This window comes from Manacus candei, unplaced genomic scaffold (assembly GCF_025592945.1).
Source record: "Manacus candei isolate 608988 ecotype Guabito, Panama unplaced genomic scaffold, ASM2559294v1 h1tg000049l, whole genome shotgun sequence".
NCBI lineage: Eukaryota > Metazoa > Chordata > Aves > Passeriformes > Pipridae > Manacus > Manacus candei.
This window is the reverse complement of record NW_026138097.1, coordinates 21,662,257-21,681,879: the sequence shown is the minus strand read 5'-3', so window position 1 is coordinate 21,681,879 and position 19,623 is coordinate 21,662,257. Positions and strand designations below refer to the sequence as shown.

Here is a 19,623-nt window from a genome sequence, read left to right as displayed (position 1 = left end):
TATCCCAAAATGAATCTTAATGAAAATTTTATACTCTACTATGACCTCTGCATCCGTCTATCTCAAGCATGTATTATTCACTTACTGTGGATCTTTTTCAAATACGTACCACTTAATTAATTAGCCTAGAATATCATATATAAAATAAAGTAGTATAGTAGTATGGCCAGTCTTTGTGAATGAAGATTTGGGAAAGGTCTTTACCCTTCCAGCATGCGCAGTGGATTTTTTTAGGTGAGACACAGTGTGCGCTGAACTGAGCCCACCCTTTAATCCTGAGGTTCATCTGCCGGGGTTGAGCGAAGTTTGGACAGTGGCAGTGAGGTCCTCAGGACGTAGGTTTGTTTAGAGTGACCTTCTCTTAGATGGATGGCCTTACAGGGCTGACGAGTTCCATCTGCCCGGAGGAGTTCCCTGACCGGGAATCGAACCCGGGCCGTGACGGTGAAAGCGCCACATCCTAACCACTAGACCACCAGGGGGCCCCCTTAATTAAATAAAGTATTCAGTATTGTAAGACCCTTATCCACAGAAATAAAACACACAACAGTATCCTCTGTTATTTTCAGGTAGATAATTTTATTTTGAATATTTTCAAGACCAATAGTTCAGTAAAGATTACTTTTCAAGTTTTGACTGGGATTCACTTCTTAAATTTTTTACATCTCAGAAGTACATTAAAGTACTTTCAAATTATTAAAACTTATTCACACTCTCATTAAAGTTAAAATGTTTTTAATAGCCATAAAATTGTTTCTCAGAATAGGAATATAGTATTTAACTAACTTTTTCTGTAGTCTTCACCAAGGTTTATGATTGCCCTGTGTCACTCATGTAGGTACTTATATTCATCTGTATAAATTATAGATATTACACACACATATATATATATATATATGGTGGATGTGGGATTTTAAAGCTTAAATGAATGGACCTTTATAACATCACTGTAAGGTAGCAATTGGAATGACTCATTATACATATAAATTTAGAAAAAATGCAGAGGTGAAAGGAATTTTTGAAGGTTATGAAATATTATGTGGAAACAGGCAAAATTTGGACTTGAATTTGCTTTATCTTCACATAGAAGTGAAAGCATAGAACCATGATTTATTTGTGTAAGTGTGTAGAGTTTCCAGCCACAAATGAAGACCCTACTGTGTTAGGTATTAATCAAACACAGAACTTGTCCTCACCTCACACATGCAATTAAATAGGATAGAAAAGAATAGACTAGAATAGAATAAGAGTCGGAATAGAATATTTCAGTTGAGAGGGATCTACTATGATCAACTAGTCCTACTGCCTGACCGCTTCAAGACCAAAAATTAAAACATGTTGTTAAGGGCATAGGAAATCTCTCTAGAAAACCTGTTCCACTGTTTGACCATCTTCTTAGCAAAAAAATGCTTTCTAACATCCAGTCTTAACCTCTCCCGGCACAGTCTTGGACCATTCCCATGTGTCCAATCACTGGAGATCAGGGAGAAGAGCTCAGCACCTCCCTCTCCACTCAACCACCTTCTCTTCATAGAAGAGATCAAAGTCTTCAGCCAGTCCTCACAGGACATTCCTTCCAGCCCTTCCACCAGCTTTGTTGCCCTTCTCTGGTTGCATTCAAGGACCTACACACCCTTTTTAACCTGTGGAGCCCAGAACTGCACACAGTACTCAAGGTGAGGCCACATCAATACTGAATACAGCAGGATGATTTGCTCTTTTGTCTGGCTGGTGATGCCATGTCTGATGCACCCCAGGGTGAGGTCTGCTCTCTGGGCTGCCAGGGCACACTGCTGACTCACACTGAGCTGCTACCAACCAGCAACTCCAGATCCCTTTCTGCAGGATTGCTCTCCAGCCACTCCTCATTTACACTTGGGCTCACCATTACTCCATCCCAGGTGCAGAATGCATTAGGACTTGTTAAATTTCATCCCATTAATCATTGCCCAATGCTCCAACCTATCTAGATCCCTCTGCAAGGCTTCCTTCCCTCAAGAGAGTCAACAGTACCTCCAGTTTGGGATCATCAGAAAACTTGCTAGTGGTACCTTCAAGTTCTGAATCCAGATCATTGATAAATAGATTGGACAGGACTGGCCCTGGAACTGAACCCTGAGGAATATCATTGATGACTGATCACCAGCCAGATATAGCCCCATTCACTGCAGCCTTTTGAGCTCTTCACTTCAGCCAGTTCTTCACCCAGTGCACCGTGGACTCACAGCAGGATACTGTTAGTATCAAAATCCTTACTAACAGGCAAAAACCCTACACCCACTGCCTCCCCTTCATCCACTAGGTGGGTGAGACTATAATAGATGTATTTTAAATTAGTTACACAGGATTTTCCCTTTATGAACTCATAAGTTTCTGCTCATAATTTTTTCCAGAAACTCAAGTTAAATTAATGGCTCCTTAGTTCCCCGGGTCTTCACTCACACCCTTTTTGTAGATTGTAATAACATTGTCCAGCTTCCAGTCAGCAGGGATCTCCCCAGACACCCAACACCTTTGGAAGATGACCAAAGGGGTCCTGCCATACTATTTGCTAACTCCTTCAGAATTCTGGGATGGATCTCAATCAGGAGAGACTTCTGAACATTTAGCTGATACCTTCTATTTTTAGTGTCCACAAATGGGAAGTATTTTCTTTCTTTTCCTCTTTTTTCTATATAAAATCAGATATTAGATGTTTATCACAAAAAGTGCTACTGAATAGCTTTCATGATTCTGTCTGTATTTCAAAAGCTGCAAACAGCAAAAACAGACTTTTTTTGCAGTTCTATATTATATCAACTGATCCCAAAATTATCCTGCCATTTGAGCAAAATAAAAAAAAGTCCTGCAACTTTTCTAAACATGTCAGTAGAACACACATGTGCGAAAATAGTAATAAACGGTTCAAACATTCCTATAGTTTTCTGCATAATGAAAAATTTGGTCAGACAATTTATTTATTATCTGGTTATGATTCACGTAAGTTATGCAAGTAGTCCTTCAGCTCTAGTAAAAGAAAAATACAACACTATCTATACTGTCTTTGTTTGGTGCACTTTGCTTGATGCAAAACCATTTGAAGAAAATTGAAAACTGCTATTTTCTGGGGATTTTGTGGGCAGGGTAAATGATGTACTATTTTGCTCACTTGCTCAAGCTCGAATAGATCTGGCATGTTTTCAAAGTTCATCCCATTGTGAGTATCATAATGAGCTGTTCTACTTCGGTTCAAACTGCACTCAGTATTAATTTTACTAATTTAAACTTTCAGACATGAGATGTTGCAACAGGAAGGCTCAACAGTCATTTTCTATCTCATGCTCCATCTCAGCCATTTGTTTTTGCTGGCCATGAACTCATTAAGAATTGAATTGGGAAAACAATTCTGATTGACTTCAATAATGATGATACAGCAGCAGTCACCTGTAAAATGTTGTCACCTGCACATAGTATTAAAATTTTAACCACTGCAGACTGTGTTTACTGGAGTGAAGCACATTGACATAACATTTGACATTCATGCCAAATGATGACAGTGAAAAAAGACAGAAAGACAAACAGATTGTATTTGATATCTTTTTGCATATCTGGCCAAATATAAAAACATTAGTCATTTATTTAATCTTTTGATTAACACAGAGGTGAGTAAAATTGCAATCATTCAACCTTTAATTTCTAATCTATTTTTTTGTACCTGGCTAGACAGGGACAGAAGGATCAGAGTATAACTGCAGTTATCTCTGTTCCTAACAGGTGCCAAGGCTTATAACATAACATAACATAACTAACATCACATAATATAATATTTTTGACCTTAGATGTGCATTTTCCAGAGAGTAAAGAAGCAAATCCAAGAGGCACTCTCCATACTCCTCCTGTTACAGCTCAGCTTCCAGAGTGACTCAGAAGTCAGCAATTTTTCATTCAACAGCACTGCAATTCATACAATCTGCTGAACCCTTTAGGCCCAAATTAAGGACAATGCAGTCTACAGTACACTGTGTGGCAAACATTTTATTTTCTTCTCTTGGTGATGTACAGTACCCTGTTTAATTTCAATTTAAACTTGATTCCTCTATATGAGTCCTTAAAGATAATGAACAATTTAGCTGAAAAGGATTTTTTATCAGGTTAAGTTGTTTAAAAGCATCTGAGGCCCTGGCTGTTAGATTTTGGTCAGTGAATTTTAAATAAACCAGAGTGGCCTGGGGAATATTGTTTTATGTAGGTTAGAAAACTGAAAGTGCCTCAAAAGCCTGTCAAGGCTAAAAGTGAGGGAAATGTCATGTTCTTAAAGTGCAGTAGTTTCCATTGATTTTTTTATCTAAAAGGTGTTATTTGCATCTTCTATTTATGACTATTAAATGTCTTATTAGTATTGAAGACTAATGCAAACCGCAGTGTATGATTTACTTTTTCTGCTAATTAAATATATAATTTTTTGAAAGGAAGAAAGAAACACTATTAGCAGTTTTTACACCCTGAAGTGCTTTGAGATGGAGATAGAATAAATGAGTAGCAGGATTTTGCTTCTATAAAAAAAGTTACCAACAGATTGTTCAATTAATTTGCCACATATCTTGAAATCAGGTATCTTCAATATTTACTGGCTACAGCTAGAGAAAACATGACATCATTGAGTATGTCTGTACTCTGACCCTGAGAATGATCTGAAGGTTATATTGGTTATCGTACAGATATCAAACCTAGAAGCACAGACACATGGAGAAAATAGCTTTCTCATGCCCCAGTAAACAGTTTGGGATATCATTACTAATATGCTAAATGTCTTACAATGTTTCCAAGTCTCGCTTCACACAGGTTATTCTCAGCTTGCAGAAACTGTCTCAGTTAAGTCAGTGGGATGTAAGACAGGTAAATATGGGAGTAGTCCATATTGCCAATGTGCTCATTTTGTACAGTATAGAGCCAATTTTCTATGTTTTGGATTTGTGATCAGAACAGTGTTGATAACAATGGGATTTTTTAATTATTGTTGAGCAGTGTTTACACAGAGTCAAGGTCTTTTCTGCTCTTCATCCCAGCCTACCAGCAAGGAGGCTGGGAGTGCAAAGTGGATTGGGAGGGGCCACAGCCCAGACATGATGATCCCCATGGAGCAAAGGAATATCCCACATGACATGATGTTGTCTCAGCAATAAAAGCTGGAGAAAGAAAGAGCAAGGCAGATGAGAAAGTGGCATACAGAGTTTTGGCGTTTGTCTTCCCAAGTCACTGTTAGGCATGATGGATCCTTACTTCCCTAGAGATGGCTGATGATAAGAAGTGGTGAATTAATTGTTTGTTTTACTTTGCTTGTGAGTGCAGTTTTTGCTTGCCCTATTAAACTCTCTTTAACTCAACCCACAAGCTTCTCCACTCTTACCCTTCTGATTCTCTCCCCCGTCTCACTGCAGGGGAATGAGTAAGAGCCTGTATAGGGCTTAGTTGGCTGCTAGGGTTAGGTCACAACACCCAGGTACATTAAGAACTGCTTTTTAACTGAACATTTTCCAAGTATTTCTTGAGTTGGGTATACTAGCTGAACATTACAGGTGCATCTCAGTGAAAGATGAACGTTAGAAAATAAAAGAAGAAGGTGATGACTCAAGCAGAGGCAATTCATTGGAAATATTGAAAATAACTTACTAAATAAATAAATAAATTCTGAATAATCAAAGAAGCTGTCTTTACCCCTATATCTATTAGTTTCTTTCATTTGCCATATTTATATTTAATATTGATACGTATTCCATACATTGGTCTGTTGTCCAGCTTCATTCATTAACTGGTATGATCAGATTAATTGTATTAAGCAAGAAGGATGGAAAACATCTTTTTCTTTTTTATAGAAAAAGAAGGACAAAAATATCAGTTCCTAATAACTCTGATGCAAGTGGGTTTTTTTCAAAAAAAAAAGGAACAAATATTCACGCTATTTTAAGGATCTAAAATATAATTAGGAAATAAATAATTGTCCATAAATATTCCCCAGGTCCAAGTTATATCAAAGCAACTTAACTTTTCTGCCGTGACATGACTCTGGATCTCATGGGTAAGGTTGTGAATAGTGCAATAACTTCCAGGATATGGCTCAAGAAAGAAGAAATATGTCAGCCTTCAGGCTACTTTACATGTGTCAGAGACTAGATCTGCATCTCACCAGACTGTCTGATTGATGGGTAGAATAAATCATGTTGTCTGTTTCTGTGTGTGGAGGAGAAGGGCTAGGCTTAGGCCTGCATGGCTGAGAGCACATGGCAGGGAAAGCCATATGTCTGGGCTGTCAATAAGATCCACCTGGTGGCCTGCCCACACCACGTCCCTGGAGCCTCTAAGTGGCTGTGGCACCTCTCATTTTGGCTGGCCGGGACAGTGAGTGGCAGTGAGCCAAAGGTCCCGCCTAAGGGGTGTGCCGAAGTCTATAAATGGGCACACACTTGATCTCTGTCCCCTCTTGGCCTCTGCCTTCTTAGTCTGTCAACATGTGACCTCCGGAGTGCAAAATATGTCTCTCTCCTCTCTTTCTCTCTTTATTCTTTCTTCTCTTAATCTCTCTTCCTTAATTCCTTAAAAAAGTGGGCAACATAAACACCTATTTTCTGTATTTCACTTAACTTGTATGGAGGTTGTGTTTGCTGGGTGTAACAAAGGTTCCCTTACTATAGCAGTGCTTGCTAGTCTCAGTGATCTGTTGTAATGCTTTTGGAAAGTTGCATGTTATTTCTGTAAAACTCTTTTTGCCAAAATGCCTATTTTCTCACCAAATTAAAAGAAGTCTCTTAGAGAAAAAAGTGTAGTTTTTCTCCAGACATGAACTCAAGGTATCAAAGAATCAAAGACTTTGCAAGGGCTTGTATGAGCGAAATCTCTTGAAGTCTAAAATTAAGGTGTACAACCGGTAAAAGCTTGGAGCTTCTAGGCCGGGCTGTAACAACATGGTTCAGTGGTCAAATATATCTTCAGTATTCTTAGGGACCTGTTAAATGGAGGCAAATCATAACTTTTCTCAGTTCTTGCCTATTCAGCTTTTTTAGCTCTGTGAAGAAGAGTCCTGATGCAATGGTGATATGTTTGTCAATCCACTAAGGTAATGAATTTGTGTACCGTGCTTATTCTCACTCTTAATTTTAGTAAAGATTTAGTAAATCATTCTATGCCAGATGCAAGGCCATGCTGATTTATGCCTGCCTTATACAAGTCTAACATTTCTAATGCCAAAGCAACAACAGAATTTGCATATTAAAAATTGCAGCTGGGATTGTTTAAAAAAGGAGAAGTTCTGCCTTAAAACTGCTAGAGAAAAACGTGAAATTATTACTTTCTTCTAAAAATTTCATTGATCCTTCATACCATTTTTTGTAAGTAAGACTTTTATTCAAGTGTACATACATCTATAGACTTAATTCTTTACACTGCTTACTATTTGGTCTGTACATTTTGACATGTGTAAGGAGAATCCTAAGAATTTCATGTGTGTATGTCTATCCCTAAAACACCCATGTGTACAGTAAAAGCAAATGCAGAAGTAACCAACAAAGCATAATGTCAGAGACTACAAGATGAAGACCCTGAGTAGTCAAAAAACTATTTGCACAGTACTTGAAATCTGAGTGAAGAATTTTTCCTTTTTGGTTTGCTGAAGTCATAAGCAATTGGAAACAGAAAACTATAAAGGAAATGAGGCCAAACTTGCATTTATTGTATTTGCATTACTAAAACACAGAAAAAGCTGGATACAATAAAATATACTAAATTATTCTTAGAAATGAATACAAATCACATCATTTTAAACAATAAACCAAATAAATAAATAACAGAAACCTGACACCTTTCATTATGCTGTGAAATTCAGTGTGCTTTTTCTACTAACATAGTCACTTTTTCATTCAAAGTGATCCCACGCTCTACAAAGCCTTTTTAATAATTACTGCTGTTTCTCATCATAAATTCCCTCTAGAGTTACAGCTGCAGATTAAACTTAATATTCCCAGCTCTGTGGATGTCATTTGACTACTCCCCCTCCTTTTCCCAGCTCTTTCAAACTATGTATTGATTTACCATGATTGCTGACTTGAAATGGTCACATGTACGGACTCCTTCGTGTAGCACTCACATAAATGCCATTTTCACTGTTCTTTGTAAAAACATCTTTCAATCAGTTAATGTCCTCTGTTCCCAGGAAAAAATCCCCATTATTTCCTTTCTAAAGTGTGAAGCTTTATGATAACTCTGAGGATTTCGGTTTTCAAGACCTCTCCAGGACTCCTATGATATCTGCAGATAAAATTCTGTAATGTTTAAAGACAGGAATTTCTAAAGACCCCATACACATTAGGTGTGAACTCCAAACCTGAATGAGTATTTATCTTTCTTTAGTATCTTTGAAAATACCAGCTCCAATTTAAAAAAAAAATGCTAAAGTAAATTCCAGCATCTGACATGAAAATTATGAATTTGAAGCTTTTCCAAATCCATAAACATATAAAAGTACAAAATTTCCCCCCTGGACAGGACTGAATTTTCAAACTTTATGTCTTTCAGCTTACCTAGCTGGGCCGTGTACAGCCAGCATGTAATATTATGATTGTTATTCACACAGGATTTTTTTTTTAACATTTCTTAAAAAAAAGCAAACAGATTAATTACATGTGTTCTTTGTTTAGGGAACAATTATAATGCTGGATTTGAAATGGTTCCCATTTTCCAAACAACTATACTGTAATAAATATTCAGAAAGCATAATAAAGTCTTTTCAGTAGAATAAAAATGTGGACAGTACTTTTGCTTCTAAATACACGCATTGTATTACAAGGTCTCTAAATAATTTTTTCACATGCTGTTTACACCTACTGTCCTCTTGCCATAAATCCATCTCTAACTTGTATCACATGTTTTCAAATCTAATATTCTAAGTAAAATGTTTTCGTCCCTCTAAGGGATTTCTGAAATACATTTACATCTACAGAAAGCACAGCATACTTACGGTTATAATACAAAGACTTCGCTCATTAAAAAAAAAAAGAAAATGTTTGAAAACTATGTGGAAATCAGCATGTGTTATCAGAAGATCCTGATTCAAAAAGTCTTTAGACAAAGGCAACTGGACAATAGACAAAGGACAAGGACAATAACTACTTAACTCTCCCAGTCCGGTGTATATCACTTTAGAGACTTCTTCCTGGCACCTTGGAGAAAAAAATATGGGAAAATTCCCATACTGCACTGGAGATCTCACTTCAGGGGGTTGGTACTCATCTGTCATTTCCCTACTGCTACCAGTGTCTTTATGGACTAGGCTACTGGACAAGTTATGAACATTAATCTTTTAATACTTTGAACGCTGTTAAAATTTGTGAATTTTGAAAACCCTAGAAATGAGGAGCAGTCACAGACCCTGAACTGATGACACAGCTACTTTCATAAAGTAGTATATCATCCAGTTCCACTGTTTTCATTTTCTGCTTCACCCTTCTAACTTTGTTGTTCGACATTAGGTACCTCTGGCAATTCTTAAAGTTATTGCAGTCATCCACACACCATTTTTTATTATTATATATTTCCTCTCTTTTTAGCAGCTTTCTGAGACTATTCATCATCATGGCTAGGCTTCACAAGTGAGGATTTGGGAAGGGCTCTACCCACGTTTGTTACAAGCATGTTGGTGGCTAAAAAGGCCAATACAGGACAGGCACATCCAGTTGCAAAAGGCACAGCAGAAAGACTCCTTAGGTGGTATATTCTGCAAGACACGATTCTTTCTGCATTGTCTTTTCTCCTCAAGAGTGATCCTGCGTGCTTTCTGAAAAGCATCAGCAGCGTTATAGATGGTGTGTCTCCAGGCCTCCAGATTGGAGGCCAGAGTGGACCAGATATGGTGATCAATATGGCCCAGGCTGAGATGTTGTTTCAGGGAGTCCTTGTATCTTCTCTTCGGGGCTCCTCTCGTGCGGCAGCTGGTGGCAAGTTCACCATAAAGCAAGATCTTAGGGAGGCAGTGGTCCTTCATCCTGGAGACGTGCCCTGCCCATCGCAGCTGTGTTCTCAACAACATGGCCTCAATAGTTGTGACTGCTCCTTGTTCTAGAACAGACATGTTAGTCACATAGTCTGACCAGTGGATGTTTAGGATTGTATGGAGGCAGCGTTGATGGAAGCATTCTAAGAGTCGCAGGTGGTGGCGGTAGATGACGATGATCACTGTACTGGGGTTACATGTCAAGATGCTGGTGGCAGCAGGGAGGGCTGCAGGGTCTGCACCACACTGGACAGTGCAGGTTCCAGCGGCTCCAGTGGCCCCAGCTCAGGGCATGGCTGAGCCCTTCAGCCGCAGGTGGGCAGGCGAGTTAGAGCCCTAGGGAAAGGCTAGGCAAGGGAGGGCAAAATGCTGCCTGGCAGCCAGGGCTGAGGGAGGGGAACCGGGTGAGAAGCAACCCTGTGAGTCCTGAGAACAGAGTGGGAGGGCGGGAGGGACTCTTGGAGTTGGAGTGGAGATTCCTCTGCAGCCTTGGCAGAAATTCTCACTTCCTTCTGTGTGTCTCTAGCCTTCCTTTCCTGTACCATTCTCCTTTTCCTGAGAACAATGACCAAGCCTTCTCCAGGCTCCTTCTTTCCTGTGCACCTAGTACCCATGACAGGCAGCTTCCATGAAAACATCCCAATTTTCACATTCCTCAGTCCAATCTTATCAGGCTCAGGTAAGTCAACGCCTTTATTTTTTCAACAGTTAAGCAAGTTTGTGACATGAGAAGAGATAAAGAAGTGTTCATTGTTAGTTAAAAAGACATTTGTGGGATTATATAAGTGAAAATGCTTTTGTTTTCACCGTCGAAGAAATTTCTTTAATCTTCAGGAAAGATGTTCGCTTTCTGGGAGTTTCTTTGCAACTGCAGGTATTTTTAGTCTCTTTACTGGCATTTACTTCTTCCTACACTTCTTTTATTTTAAATTTCTTCACTGGATGACTGCTTTTTAAATACTCCAAACCTCTGCAGAGAACAGAATGCTGCAACTATTTTTCGAATTATGTATTGCACCATTCCTCCAAGAACAAGGTGAAATTTTGCTCACCTCGAGGCAGTAACTTACTCAAGTGCTGAAATGTATCTGTACACTTTATGCATTATTGTAGTAACTGGAGTCAGCTGAGTCTCAAGGGTCTCTAGAATAGAATCTAAATAATCTAAAACTAGAATTTAAAATTATTTTTTAGATTTGAATCTAAACTAAAGATTTTAGATAGGTCATTTTGATGCGACTAATTTCTCCTAATAGTCTGAGAGGGGCTCAAGTGTATTATGCTGCAAGGGGCGATTTTCTTCATTCATTCCTTTTCTCTGTTTTTTTCCTGGACATCTGTCAGGAGAAATGAGAGGGAGCAAGATTTTAACTTTCTGGGTCATGATCTATCTGAACATTAAAGAAAGATCATTGTTTTCAGTGACGGCGGCTTCCTCATATAGCCCACTTTAGTCCTTTTACATGGTGTAAAAGTTTGTTCAGATTTCACAAGTACAAACATAGCAAACTACTAAGTTATGTGTAGTCACTCAAAAGAGAAAAAGTATTTTTATTCTTTTGAACACATGAGTTATACAGACACTGTACATAGACATCTATTTTGAACTAGACTTTAAAACAACACCTTAAATAAGCTGTCAGCAAGCAGTTAATACTTTATTTGTCTGTTTTCACAAAAAAACATAACAAATTACAGTAGAAAAAGAAGTCATTCAAGCCATATACAAAAAATACTGCTCCATAGACACCACAAATGCCGTTTAAGTAAAATGTCATACCCAGAGCTAAAACAAACATTCTATTTTCAATTATTTTGATGGCTTGGTTATTGATTCCTGAGTGTGTGTGTGTGTGTGTGTGTGTGTGCAGACAAACTTATACGTACATAAAAGGAACATTTTGCTATAAAATGACCTGTCCTTATGGTACACAAACATCCATAAGTAGAATTCCCATATGAAAAAATGAACTGGTTTAAAGATTGTATCTCATGTCTTTTTTGATTTATTTAAAGAAATCCCACAAAACAAAAGACTATTCCACCCTACTTGGATGAAAACTGACATTCTGTTAGCCTAATCAAATACACAGTTACAAAATAATTTCTGTAATAAACTTAATAATACTAAATTAATAAATTTAATAATTTAAAATTGAAATTGTAAACATGTGGTGTATGGTAAATTTGGGGGCTTTTAGATAATCAGCTAATGTTTTTAGCTCTAAGTATTGTACATTTTCCCAGTGGTGACATACTAATTAAGATGAAATGACACAATATGCTGCTAGGGATTAAATAAAAGAGTCAAATTGTTCTTGACACAATACTGGTAGATACAATGAAGAAACACATTATGTGATATTATTGATACATACTGGTATTGGTACATATTCTTCTTCTGATTGGTTTAACAGTGCATCAAGACATCTTACTGACTGCAGGCTCATAAATCCATTTCAGGGCCAAAAATATGTTTGAGTTTAAGATGCATTAGTTTTAAGTCAGAAAGATAGAGCAGATGTAAAACTGGAATAAACTTTTCTGTAAGACCAAAAATTATCATGTATATTTTTTAAAGTTATTAGTGGTATAGGTAATTTGTTGTAGAAGAATTTTATGCTGGATATATTTATACATCACAGCAGGAAAAAAAAAAAGCAATAGAGTCGGCCCACATATATACATTCTAATAGATTCAAAATGTAAAAATATGAATCTCTCAAAAGTTATTGCAACCTCCTCCACATAGTCAGGAACAATATTTATTTTGGTCCTAAGGGGGCATAGTTTTATATCAAATAATGCTGCAAGACATTATTATTCTTACTAATGCAATTTGGAACATCTGATATAAATCATCTCAGTTTCCCTGGTGTATAAATGCAAAACATTTAATTCCTCTGAGTATTAAATGAAAATGCATACCTCCTGTTTGGAGATGAACAGATCATATTCACGAAAAAGTGAAGAGAGACTTAGATTTTCATGTTCCATGGAGAAAAAAAATGTTTTATTTTTCCTTTTTGTGAATTTATAAAAAGTTTTGTAGAACTCCTTTTATCACCTGCATGTTAATAGCTGGAAGCATGTGTGAAAATTCACCCTTTTTTGCTGAGTTACTCGAAATTTGAGACAAACACTGATAAGAAACTGAATCCCACTGGAATGATTCAAGATGTTGTCCTGTTGTATTTTATTTTTCCACAGTGCCACCAGCTCCCCTCTAATTATTTTCACTATTGGGTTCATGTTCCTGATTTCTAAGTAGCTGTTATCTGGGATCTTTTGTGGTAACCACGGCTGGATTGGTACAGAGACACAGTGTTGGATGAAGATGCCTTACCCGCTGGGTATAGTAATGTACTAAAGTAGCAAAGTGTCACTTGAACATCAGCAGTGAAAAAAAAGACCAGAAATTTGGTCTGTCCTGAGTAAATCAGTCATCCTGTAACTAACTGCCAAATCCAGTGTCTCCTGAGTAAATAGAAAATGTGAAGACAGTGATTTGGTAAGTATCCTGTGAAGATAAATCCCATCCATTATCTGTTTTCTATGGTAATTATACAACAATGGGGTCAGTGAATTTTTTCTCCTAGTCAAAACATTTAAAAATATGGTGGGTTTGCCTTAACATAACCAAAGGCCTTTTCCAGCTTAAGCTGCCCTTGTGAATGCAGTTACAGAGTCATAGAATTTTCATTGAACAAATTGATCTGAATATAAAATACTCTAACATCACTGCAAAAAACTCAGGACACATCTTTTATAGAAAGACATACTGTTTCTTTTTTCTTTTTTTTATTTTTTTTTGAGTAAGCTAAATGTATTCTGGGTTTTTCTTACAGAAATAATTAACAGTTCAACGAACAAGCCAAGTGGGGTTTTATACTAAAAATCTAAGTTTAATCTTAGAAGTTCAGAGAAAACATATCCTTATAGAAAATGCAAAACAGGCAGAGGACTTTCAAGCCCAGGAGCCTTTTCTGAGCTTTAAGGTATTTAATAGCGGCTCTTGTTTCCTTAGTGGGTACTGGGAAATCTAACTCTTTGCTTTTCTCATGGTCTAGTGCCAATTTATGGAATACCTCTGGGTGAATTCCATTTCAGATTATTTTAAAATGAAAACCTCTTTTTAAGCATTATTGTCTTTTTTTTTCTTAAAAAACCTTGTTCTCTCTTTCCTTTCAGAATTCATTATGGTCATATCATTATTATTTTTCTTGACATTTGAATAGTTCCTAACTAATAGGTTTCTGGATATATATATATCCTTTTCAATAATCTGTTACATTTAAAGAAAAATAAACTCATTTTCCTCATTTATATTCAGAATTTTTATGCATATTTGGGGGAGAACTCTTTGCTTGTGTCGTATTGATACCTGAACTGCTTGTGCAGCTCAGCAAATGCCAGCCAAGGATTGAGAGCATACAGCCTAACTTTTGCTGATATGAAAAGGGACTCTGACATGGTTAACTGACCTGCATTTTTAACCAATGGACAAATCTATTTTTTCTGATGCAAAAGTCAAGAAACAGCCAGCTGTTCTGATGGCTTCTAGATTCTAAAGAAATATATGCATTTATGCATAGTAGTATATGTTGAAGCAGACTACCACTGACAGATAGTCTTGATATTAATGGATTTAAATATGACTAAAATTATATTTTGTTATACCAAAGTAAGAGTTGTTCATTATGAGGTGAAATTCTGTAGTGCTCTGTTGGTTCCTTAGAGATACTTAAAGACCATAATTGAGGGCATTTGTCATGATCATATCTTCCTGGGAATTCTTGGCTTTCATTGCCACTTCTGATGCTTCTTAATAGTGAGTATAGCGATTTGTGATCTATTTAAAATCTGACTTTGTGGTGGAAGTTGAGATTCTCCATTTTTACACAACCTTGACATTAGGTGATAGTTGTTATTAAGTTTAGTTGTGGGTTTGAATATAAAATGTTACCTTGTGGATGGTTGGTCTTTGCTAGTAGGTCAGCCAGGCATGTTTAGACACTTGTACAACTTCCAATGAATAAGATATCTGTTCATGCATAAGCATACTTGTGTTGGCCTTTCACCCTCTACACATTTATAGCAAATAATGAAGTAACTGCAACCGCAATATATAGCTGCCTGTAAAGATGCAATTAACATTTTCTTTATAAATTATGTTCTCTTTTTTTTTGCATTTTGTGGAAAGAGCACAATAATGCAGTTGATTATCCCCTTTACACATCTTAAGAAAAAAAAGTCTAAAACTACATTCAATCAATTTGATGTAATTATCTATAATTACTTTGCTATATATAGTTAAATATGATCTTATGATTTATTTCTCCCAGATTTTAGATTTCAATATTTTTAAGTCTTATATTTATTCTATTAGTTTGTGACATACAGCCTGCACACCAGACTAGTTATATTTTCTTTATACTTTTTGATCATTTGTTTATAATAATTTAATGATGTTTTATGATGAGATAACTTTTAATAGGACTTAGAGTACTTTAAAAATTGGCATAGCTATTCTTTATTTGCACTTCCATGAATGGATTAGTAAAATTTACAACTATTTCATAGAAAGAGAGGTAGAAAAATGCTATTGAACTGATATATTGAAAATAATACAATTAGACTTAAAAAATTTAATATATCACTGACCAGTTCAGATGAAGCTGCATTCACTCATAAAACTGCAATTTGGGAATAAAATTCCAGGAGGTAAGCACCTATATGACACTGTATACTAAGAACATATACTATAACAGGCTATATTAAACACATAGACCTCTTTGAAAATTAAAACTATTTCTATCAAAAATAACTATTTCTATCAAAAAATTAAGATAATAATTAGGAAAAAATATTCACTAAGTTGAGAAAATCTCCTTATAAAATTCTTCAGAGTACCTTTCTATATCACAGAGTCATCATCAAGGTTAGAAGATACCTTCAAGGTCATCTAGTCCAACTGTCAACCTAGCACCACCACAATAAATATTCTCAGTTGACATCATTAAAAGCTGTGGGACAAAAAATGGTTCAATCACACCTTGATAATTCCTTAAATTTAAACCACTGAGAAAATATGAGTCTAAGATTGGATATTTTCTGCACCTTGTAACTCAGTGGCAGGGCTCCTTTAATAAATTTTGCCTAAGCCTTCCATTCCCACCCATGACAGTCTCCTACATTTCTGGCCAGCTTCAACTGCAGATAAGTTTTGGCCGCACAGATTTTCTCCCCACAGTGGTGAGCAGCATCTCTACATTCCTCCCACATCACCTGACCTTGTTTCCACTGAGGATACACCTTTTTTTGCCTTACATCCAAAAGAAAATTCCTGGTCAGCCAAGTTGGCCTCCTGCCTTGTTTGCTGACTTCTGACATTTAGGAATTGGAGTAATCCTGAGCAATCAACAAATAAAATTAACAATATCCACTATCTTGAGATGGGGTTATATTAAGAAACTGATCAAGAAATCTTGGTGAATTCAAGTACAAATATTTTTTGATAAAGTTAGAAACTTTATATCAGCTAGCATACTTTCTACAACAAACTGAATATTAATTACATCTGATCTCTCATACCTGTCATTATTACCTTGCTGTCACAATCAATACTGTCATTTAAAATTACTAGGTTAAGAGATTAATGGGGGGAAACTTTTCCAAATGACCTAGAGAACAAAACCAGAAATAAACCCATTATTCTGTAACAGTAACCTAAAATTAATAGCATGTAACATTTTGGGGTTTGTTTTGCAGTGATTTTTTATGCCACCTGTATAGATACTACAAATAGGAATAGGGAAAGAGGTTGATTATCAAAATAAATAGGATTTGAAACTGAAGAAATAAGAAGAGGAAGAGAGTAACTCAAAAAAAAAAAAAAAAGGAATAATTGCAAGAATAAGAAAGAAAGTGTTTTTTTGTTCAATTTAGGCCCATTTCTGTGTAGAAGTTAAATATTTAATACAAATACTGTGATAAAATAACTTATAAGTTTCTGGATATTTTTGTTGTCCAGCTTTTGTTGGATCAGAGCAGAGAATCAAATATGGGTTTTTAAAATTTTGAAGAGTGACAAGACAAGATTACTGATACATAGTTCTTTTAAGGACTTAAAATTCTATCTTAGATTTAGATTGAAGATACCTAAAATATAAATTAAATTAAAATGTACAGTTTCATCTTTAGATAGTTTCTTTTCCAATAAAATACAACACTGAAATGCTTGATCAGTCCTCTGTCAGAGTAAGGAAATCTGATGTGGCAAAAATGCTGTATCCCTAAAAACTAAACACGAGAATCACGATGTCTCATCCAAACTATTTATTTTTCTGTGTTCCAGAAATTCGCAGAAAAATAGGAAAAATAGAAACATGGAGACAACATGCTTTCTCCATCTTTAGCAACAGTGTAACTGTTATAAGCTAAATGTTCACAACTCAGTTGAAATACTGCAGATAGCTTAGGATTCCACAGGAATAACTGAAGTTTTGGGAAACTTTTCTGTAGCAAATGCCTGAAGGACCTCAATCTTCTTAATTTATCAAAGAATATTTTGAATGAACTTTGAGTATCTCTATAATAAAATGCTTGTCAAATCTAGCAGGCAGTGTCATATAAGAAGATAATGAGAGCTAAAATTAGACCAAATCACACTACAAATATAGATAGGTTTTTAGAAGCATAAATCCTTGGAACATCTTGTCAAATCAGTGTTAGATTTTTCATCAGTGAACACTCTAAAATCAAGATTATTTGAGTTTTATTTTGTCCTAAAGATTCATACTCCATCTTGGTTGCAGAAGTTCTATGACACAAAGTATTATAAATCAGTTTACAGCAATGGAATTTGTAATCTATATATCTACTTCCATTACCAAATAAGTCAGAAGTTAACAGCAAGTATAAAATAGACATGCATCTATTTCAACAGCAAATGATATCAGAGAATGGAAGTAGTTCATCAAGGATCAAAGAATAAAATAAAAACAGCTGTTCAGAATTTTAAAGCAAGCAGTAAGATACAAATATCTGCAGAGATTTTCTGATGCTTGAACCTGTCTATTCCCACATCTTGCACCATATGTGACAAAGTTATTTTCCAGAGGTTGAGAAAAACCAACAGGAAAACCTTTTTATAGTCATTGTTCATTGCAAAAGATAACAAAAAAACCTGACAAAAGTGTTTTTCTCTAATTTGCCAAGATCAACCTCTTGTTGGCTCATGGTGTGTATATTTTTGCTGTTGCTTTTGCAATAACAACATCACTGCAACTTACAGAAATATTATAAAATTATTTTAATAAAAACTGTTGTCCTGAGTAGTCTTTAAAGTTGTTTTGGTAGTACTTAAAAAAAAAAATTTTGCCTTTTCCCCTGAGTTCCAAAATAGAATTGCAGCAATTCATTCAGGTGAAACACTGATGTCTATATTTCAAAGGATTCTCAAAGAAAAGAACTAACATGATTCTGGTAAAATGCAAGATTTTGTGAAAGACTGGCAAAATACCCATAGAGAGTGAAAAATGTATTCTCTACATGGGTTTTTGTAACAAGCATTTATAACAAATGGTTCAGCTTCAAGCCAAGTTCTGTTAATTGTTTTTCCTCAGTATCCTGAGATCACAATTTTTAACTCACTCTCTGAGATCTGGAGACCAAACATTTGTCAGTTGCCTGATTTGTTGTGAAAATGTTATCTCAAGTGAAATGTTAGTGCTTCAAAATGTCTCTTTCATATTAGACTTGTTTTATTTTAAATGTGTATTCCTATGAGTGGACACAGAAGAATCTCAATGCTTAAAGTCAAATATGTTTTGCAATTGAAGGGGAAAACCTGAGAAGAACATTTCTCTCTGAAAGTGCAAAGTAGCTGATCATTAGATTATTGGTTTTTTATAAGAAAGAAAAAAAAAAGCCTTTCCTCTGGCTGATAATATTTTGCTTGACAATGAATAATAATTCTCAATCCATAATGATTTTCAGCTTTGCATTACCAAAACCAGAAATGTTTAGTACTTCCAAATATCACTGCACTATATGTTGATGTCTCCTTAAGAGACTGCAGAAAACAGGACTCCGAGCCAACTTAGTGTATAAGATAAGATAAAGAGAGTAGGTCCTTTAATCTCAGGCCTGAGGCCCACAGGAATACATATTGACGTGTCCCCTTGTGTCCATGGGGTTCCACAATTTAAGATATTATTTCAACCAATCGCAGATCTATCCACCCCCCAGATCCTCCCCTGGCATGCCCCTTTGGAAACTGAGGCAGGGGGCTCTGGGACCCCCTCTTCCCCATATTCCTCTTCATCACAGCGCATCCAATCCTTGGAGCTTCTCCAAAGTTCGGGGTTTGAAGGTCGCTTTGTCTGTGGGGTATTTGGTTGTTCAAGCCAGAGTGCAAATGTTCTTAAACCAAATGAAGGCCTACCTTGAAAGAAGTCTAAACAAGCTAATGAAATTTTGAGGGAGTGATATGGAATAGGGAAATAGGGTTGGGTAAATGTGTAATCTACTGTGCTAAAGGGTGAGGGGTATAATACAGCTACTTCTAAAATCTACAGAAAGCTAAAAATCAAAAAATCCAT

The 19,623-nt window shown here is 36.1% G+C and overlaps 1 non-coding gene across 1 annotated transcript; it reads right to left on the bottom strand.

The window, feature by feature from the left end:
* Positions 1-410: 410 nt before the first annotated feature.
* TRNAE-UUC (transfer RNA glutamic acid (anticodon UUC)) lies at positions 411-482 on the bottom strand. The gene has a single exon. It is a non-coding gene; the product is annotated as a tRNA-Glu (tRNA).
* Between the last annotated feature and the right edge of the window lie 19,141 nt (positions 483-19,623).